The following is a 6856-nucleotide window of genomic DNA, read 5'->3' as shown; positions in this document are numbered from 1 at the left end:
GCTGATTTCTCCAGACATGTGGTACATGTTGTTTTCCGTCCGTCAGCCCTGCACTTAACCCTTAAACAATCACATGCCTAAAGTCAGTTTGTGTGTGTACACATTGAAACATAATATATTTATGTGAGCTTGGATAATGCTTTAGTCACTACCTGCAGTGTTACCATTTCATTAACATAGCACCCACCAGTTTAAGCCTATGTCTCCCCCCCACCCATATTACAGATCCCCCACCTTTTGCACCCCATGGCAAATGTTGTGTTTTGACAGCAGTCCTGCTGTGCTCTCTAAGCGTCACACACACACACACACACACACACACACACACACACACACACACACACACACACACACAGACGCACTGCATGACCATGACCCTGTGTATATTCACAATGTCCTTCGGGGACGTAGGGACTCCAGCGGGGCTCTGGGAGGTTGGCGGGTGCGTGTGTCATTGTTTGCGGTCTGTGATTACGCGTGTTGCCACCCAGCAGCTGTTTGCATGTTTTATCTGCTGTCCAGCTACACAGGGATGGGGCCGTGTCTGGCGCCTTGGTGATATCACATCACTCTGGAGCTCACTTACATCTTTTTAAAAAATGCCCCCAAAACATAACCAGCTCATATATGTCGGGACATCTTTTCGTGAAATCATACAGTACACATGCAGTGTTTTGAGAGGTGGATCAGAGTTGATATTATTTATGCACACCACCTTTCCATCTGTATCACTTTTATTCTTAACTTGAGATTTTAAAAGAAAGAAAAATGGAACATTGAAGAAATAAAAGCAACGTCTTTCTCCCTGCAGCCTCTGCAGTCCCAGTGGTGGTGGCATATGTCCAAGGCCTCTTCCACCACCCCGTACCCCCCCCACTCCCAGCCTTCCCTCTGTCTGCCTCCTTTCTCTCGTCCTGCAGCGGACTGCACTTGAGCTTGAATGGCCAGAGCAGGACAGGCAGCTGCCTGGGCCCGGTGCTCACAGAGAGAAGGAGAGGAGGGGAGCGTGGGGGGGGGGGGTGCACCGTATTTAATGAGATGCACAGTGTCAATGGCCACTCTCTCTGAAGAGGGCAAGAAGAAAAGGGTGCTCTCTCTTTCTCCCCACTCCCCTCTCCTCTGTGCCCCTTCCTCGGCTCCCTCTCTCTCCCTGCCCTCCTCCCCAGCTGGCGAAGGGCTTTGTTCAGCGCCAGATGATACCCCAGATGCCCCAGCCCAGCCGCCCCTTTCAGCTACATTCACCAGCCTCCCCTCAGGTCAGAGGTCACCACCGGGCATCTGAATGGGTCTCCGTGGCAACAGTGGCCATGGCAGTTGAGAGAGTGGCAGAGGCTTTTCGTTGTTGCTTAGTTGCCACGGAAAGAGCTTAATTACATCTTATTTAATCTGACTTGAGAACTGAAGTATGAAATGACAGAAATCTTACTTTTTCAGATTGATGTGGTCAAAACACAAAATAAATCTTAAGATGTTATTAAATATGGAACATTCAGATCAAAGCTTTGAAAGAACATTTAGTTCAAAATGAAAGTGAAAGTGGGACTCACAAAAAGACGTGCATTAAGTTTTGCATATATCATACGGAGATCATCTGTCCTGTATTCATTGAGTCAGTGCTGATGTTCCTGCAGGTGCAGCTTCAGCCCTCTGCTGGGCAAACACTCAACTGCATGTCTTCATCCGCTGTCTGGCAACAGCCAGTAAACTGTGGGTCAACCTAGAAGACCCGTAATGTTTTTTGAAATATTTTGTGATGCTGATTGATGAAACAAGAGAGAGAGATAAAAACAAAGTGCGAAAAATCCACTGTCCATGCAATCCTTTTTTTAAGGATTCAGCATGGCTGATATAGATCTGGATGTTCCACTTTGGACTGTTACAATAAGTACAATTAGATGTTCAATACGTGTCAAGGTGATGGACAGAAGAGGCAGCAGTGGTAAAGTGTGTCAACAGGACATAAGGGAGGGAGAAACAACAAAGGGTTAAGAGGGCAAAGGCTGACTATGCTATTTTTACTAGACACGCTATCTAAATGCAAACAAGTGGTGCCATGATGTTCCACAGAAAATGAGATTTAGGTTTAAAAAACATAGTTGACATCCTAGTTTTCTTTCTAAAATGTGCATCCTGAGATCTCACTGTATATGTTGGGTGCTGGCATTTATGAAGTTTATTTATGCAAATATAGAGGGAAGACTCAGTAGAGCCCTGAAAGAATGTTACAAACAGTGTGTGTATAACATATTTAATTTAATCCACATAAATATGCACTTGATTCATGTGAAATGTCGATGCTTTTTCCTTTTTTTCACCCATTTAGCGCTTTAATGATTGAATTGTGCTGTTCTTCTCCTTGCAGCCTCTGTTGGTCACGCTGTCCAAACAGATCAAAGGTCACACGATAAGGAGAGGGCAAACACTGGGGCCCATTCAGCAGTGCGGACCAAAAGCGTATAACACGTGGGCACAGACAGAAAAAGACAGAGAGAAAGGGAAGACAAAAAAAAGTGTTGGGCCCAGTGTGTCTTGACAAGTCCTTTCAGAGTTTTGGCAAAGTCTTTTCACAAGGGGAGCATTATAAAACATTGATTTGTTATGCTAGTATGGCAAAATGTGTTGAGTACAGTAAAATGTATAGTTCTGCTGGATGCAGTCCTACAGTTGAAGAGCAGGACTTGTGCATGTCCTGTGTTTGCTGTTTGATACTGTTTACATGTTGAAATGTACAGCGTTGCCGCATGACTTTAAGCTCACAGGTAAACAGTATATTTTGTTTAAGCCTGTGGGTCTGACCGCTCCCTTAAGCCATCACAGTCACACCATCAGATAACAATTGATCAACAGAGACACACTGCAGAGGAGAGGCTGGCCCTAACATCACCCTCCAGTCTCATGCAAACTGTAGCAAACAGACGCCTCACAAATATGACACAAGCAAACGACTTCAGTTTGGGCTGGGGCAAATTATAAGACAATGGGCCCCTGAGCACTGACACGTACAAGTCTCCACCACCCCTCCAACATAGGAGAAAGACACACGCTCTTTATAGTTGTATCCTCTTTTTCCTGTAGCTGTGTGTCTCTTGTGGTCATTTAGTTTTATCTTGTTGTTGATTTGTGTTTCTCCGTGCTCATTTTACGTGTCTTTGTCATATGAGTTTCTCAGAGTAACATTTTGCTGTTGGAGGCCAGCAACACCCTTAGACTTTGGCCCCTGGGCCTTTGCACGAGAGGCAGGTTGCGCAGGTATGAGTTTGGGGGGAATTGAACTGTTCTTTGTACGATCAAACACTTACTATACTATATAATGTTTCGTTTTTATTTGGCATGGTTGGAAGGGTTTGAGGGTCTTGATTCAACCTTGTGATTTTTTTTGGAGGATGTATTTGAAGGTGCTGTTAAACTGTATTGTGTTATACTTCGAGGTGTTTCTATTATTTTATCCACCCTATCTTTTCAGTAATGCACATTTATCCATCTTGTGTGCTGAGACTGTTAACGCACGTGATCAGAAAGTGGATTGTAAGTAGTATATGAGCTTGTTCCTTGTTAAAGGGAAACTAGTGATTTAATATATATGCAAATTGTAATTTGTGTTTTCATTAGACCAGACATCCATCTTTGTTGAAATCTTGAAGTGACTTTTAAACAAGCTACTTGATCTAAACATTTGTGCTAAGATATGCAAACCATATCGTTAATCACACCCATGAGTTTGTCTGACAGGAGCAGGAATACAAGTAAAGGTCTCCCCTTAGCTTAACATTCTCTTTAAAACAAAAGCAACATTATTAAAAGTCTTTGTCATGGCCTTTACAAATACCAGCCCTTTTATGATGCGGGTAATCTCTTAAAGCTGAGCCAAAGATTAGACACTGGGGTCTAGTTTTATTGGATGCACTGATGATGAAGATGAAAATAAAAGCTATGGCAGCGGTATCGAGGGGTACAGCCTGACTCTTGTGTCGCTGGTTTCCCTTCTCCAACAAAATAACACACATCAACGCTATTGAGGGCAATGCAGCCACTATTCCTGATTAGCTCCAGTATCTCATCAATAGGCCTGACTGTCTGCTCTGGCCTTTGGACAAATAGCCCTTTCTACTCAGCCTCACTCCTTACAGCTTTAATGGCTGGAACGGCTCAGAGAAGAGTTAATTATTGCATAGCACATGGCTGGCATACGGCACTGTGGCTGCACCAGAACAAGAAGCATGGATGTGTCACAAGATGCTCCGCAGTGAAATGCATGTGATGAGTAAGGATGTATGGAGCTATAGCATGTGTTTGCATGGAGGGAGAGAGAGAGAGAGCAGAGAGAGATTTCAGTTTAATAGATTAGGTGGTTTTTACCCAACTATGAATTCATGCATGAGGTAATACAAACAGGAACACCTCAGTATGCACATGCTGGATGATCAGTCACATGTGCTGACAAATCAAATATCAATCCCTCCAACACCGCCACCAACATATAGCATGTACTGTACCACCCAAACACGCGCATGCACACACACACACGCACGCACGCACGCACGCAAACACACGCGCACGCGCACGCGCGCGCACGCACGCACGCACGCACGCACGCACACACGCACGCACGCACACACGCACACACACACACACACACACACACACACACACACACACACACACACAGCACACTGTCAGCAACAATATGTCTTTGTATGTGGTGTGAAATCCAGCACAATAATTACATATCTTTGAAGCTCTCCTCATCATTCTCTCATGGTTCGATTATATACTTCAGAGTGAGGTTCAGCTTATGCAAGACATAAAAGAAATGTGTCGGTCTGTTATTTATAATTTCTCTTTTTGATGATGATCCATATCAAGCAGATGTTCACATATGATGATGTGTATGTGCTTGTTAAAAATAATTGAAAAGGCAGAACATCCCAGATTTGAAGTGAAATGTAGGTATTATGTCCATCTTGACTATAGGAAACCTGGGCTGTGCTACCTTTTCACATGCTCATTAGCTTTTGACTGTAGCACTTCACGTAGGAGATTGTGTCGAGATCGTAAAGTTTTTCTCTATTTCTCTAGAGATGTAGAGTTGTGTGGTCTTCTCTATTGTTGCTGTTCTTTTCAGGCACTTCTCCACATGAAATAAACCTGTGACCCAGGAGAATTTCTTCAAGTAATGACACAATATGAAGAACATAATAAAGATGTCCTGACAATATTATACAACAGTAGCGATAACCATAATTAAGGAAGGTTGCTAACACAACTTTACGTTGGTTGTCATTCATAATTGACGAGCCAGTGTAACTTTTAAGTTGAATGTGTCACACACACACACACACACACACACACACACACACACACACACACACACACACACACACACACACACACACACACACACACACACACACACACACACACACACACACACACACACACACACACACACACACACACACACAGGAAGTAGCCATGGCAGTCAGTGATCTGATCTCATCAAAAATACATCAAGGTGTTTCCCCTCTGGACATCTGTATGCAATGAAATATTAACCAAATATAGCATAAAGAATCCACACATAAACAACCATCACCACGTTTTCTCAATTAAATGTGTAGGCTCTTCATTAACTGCTGCTACATGTGCTGTGGGAACTGAAAGCCAGACCAACTCAGGGAGCTGTCATGGGATCTCTTGCTTTCTTTCCGGCATTCTTGTTTTCACTCTCCAACTCGTTGTTTGGCCTCCAGCACATTGACCTGAGCTGAAGAGGGTCTTTCCTCCAGGCTCTCACTCTACTCTCCTGACACACCCAACATCTCACACACACCACACACACACACACACACACACACCACACACACACACACACACACACAACCACACACACACACACACACACACACACACACACACACACACCACACACACCACACACACACACACACACACACCACACACACACAACACACACACACACACACACACACACACACACACACACACACAGTACTATACTAATGATATGAATGCCAGATTAACTTTCCTCTTTTCAAATGTAGCTGAATAAATCATTTTACATTATGCTGGAAAGAGAGTAAAACAAACCAACACTTTTAAAGCGCTGAACAGGAAATAAATGATGCAATAGTAGATTGTAAACCACACAATGTCAGCCATATTACATCAAAGGTGGTCAGGCTTTTTAATCCCAATCTTTTTCCAGCATCAATGTGTTTATCATAACCTGTTTTGCAATAACATATAGAAAACATTTCACACACGGCTGTTTCAAGGCCGTGTTTCACAGCAGCAGAATCAGGTAAGCACATGTTAGCCTCCATTTGCACTCTGCTGTCAGAGGCCAAGATCTTCTTCAAAAGCATGAAAGCTTCAAGACCCACTCAAGGCCACTCTCTTTATGTGAGAGGGAAACAGTTTGACAGCTGTTAAGCCGGAGCTCTGCTTCAGACATGTTTCCTGATGTTACTTTAGTATTTCATGTGTCCAACAGTGAGAGCTTTCCTAAAAACAGTACTGTGTGCTTGGGTGGCTGGTTTTGTCTCACACTGGTTATGATTGAGTGGTATCTTCTTAGAAGTGGCACCCACCATTACTTGGAAACAAATGAAATCTGTAATCATTTGCTGCCCTCTGGTGGATGTACATTTAAAATACTGCATGAAGGTGCTGATGTGAAACAAAATAACACATTGAAGATGCTGACAGATATTATTTAAAACTAATGTGCGACTTTTTGAGATTAGAGAAAAACACCAGTCTTATTTCTTGTGATTCAAATAAGACGGTAGCTGTGAGTTGAAGAGAATCAATATAATGAAATAATCCTGTTATA

Source organism: Trematomus bernacchii, unplaced genomic scaffold, assembly GCF_902827165.1.
Source record: "Trematomus bernacchii unplaced genomic scaffold, fTreBer1.1, whole genome shotgun sequence".
Taxonomy (NCBI): Eukaryota; Metazoa; Chordata; class Actinopteri; order Perciformes; family Nototheniidae; genus Trematomus; species Trematomus bernacchii.
Note: the sequence above shows the minus strand (reverse complement) of the source record.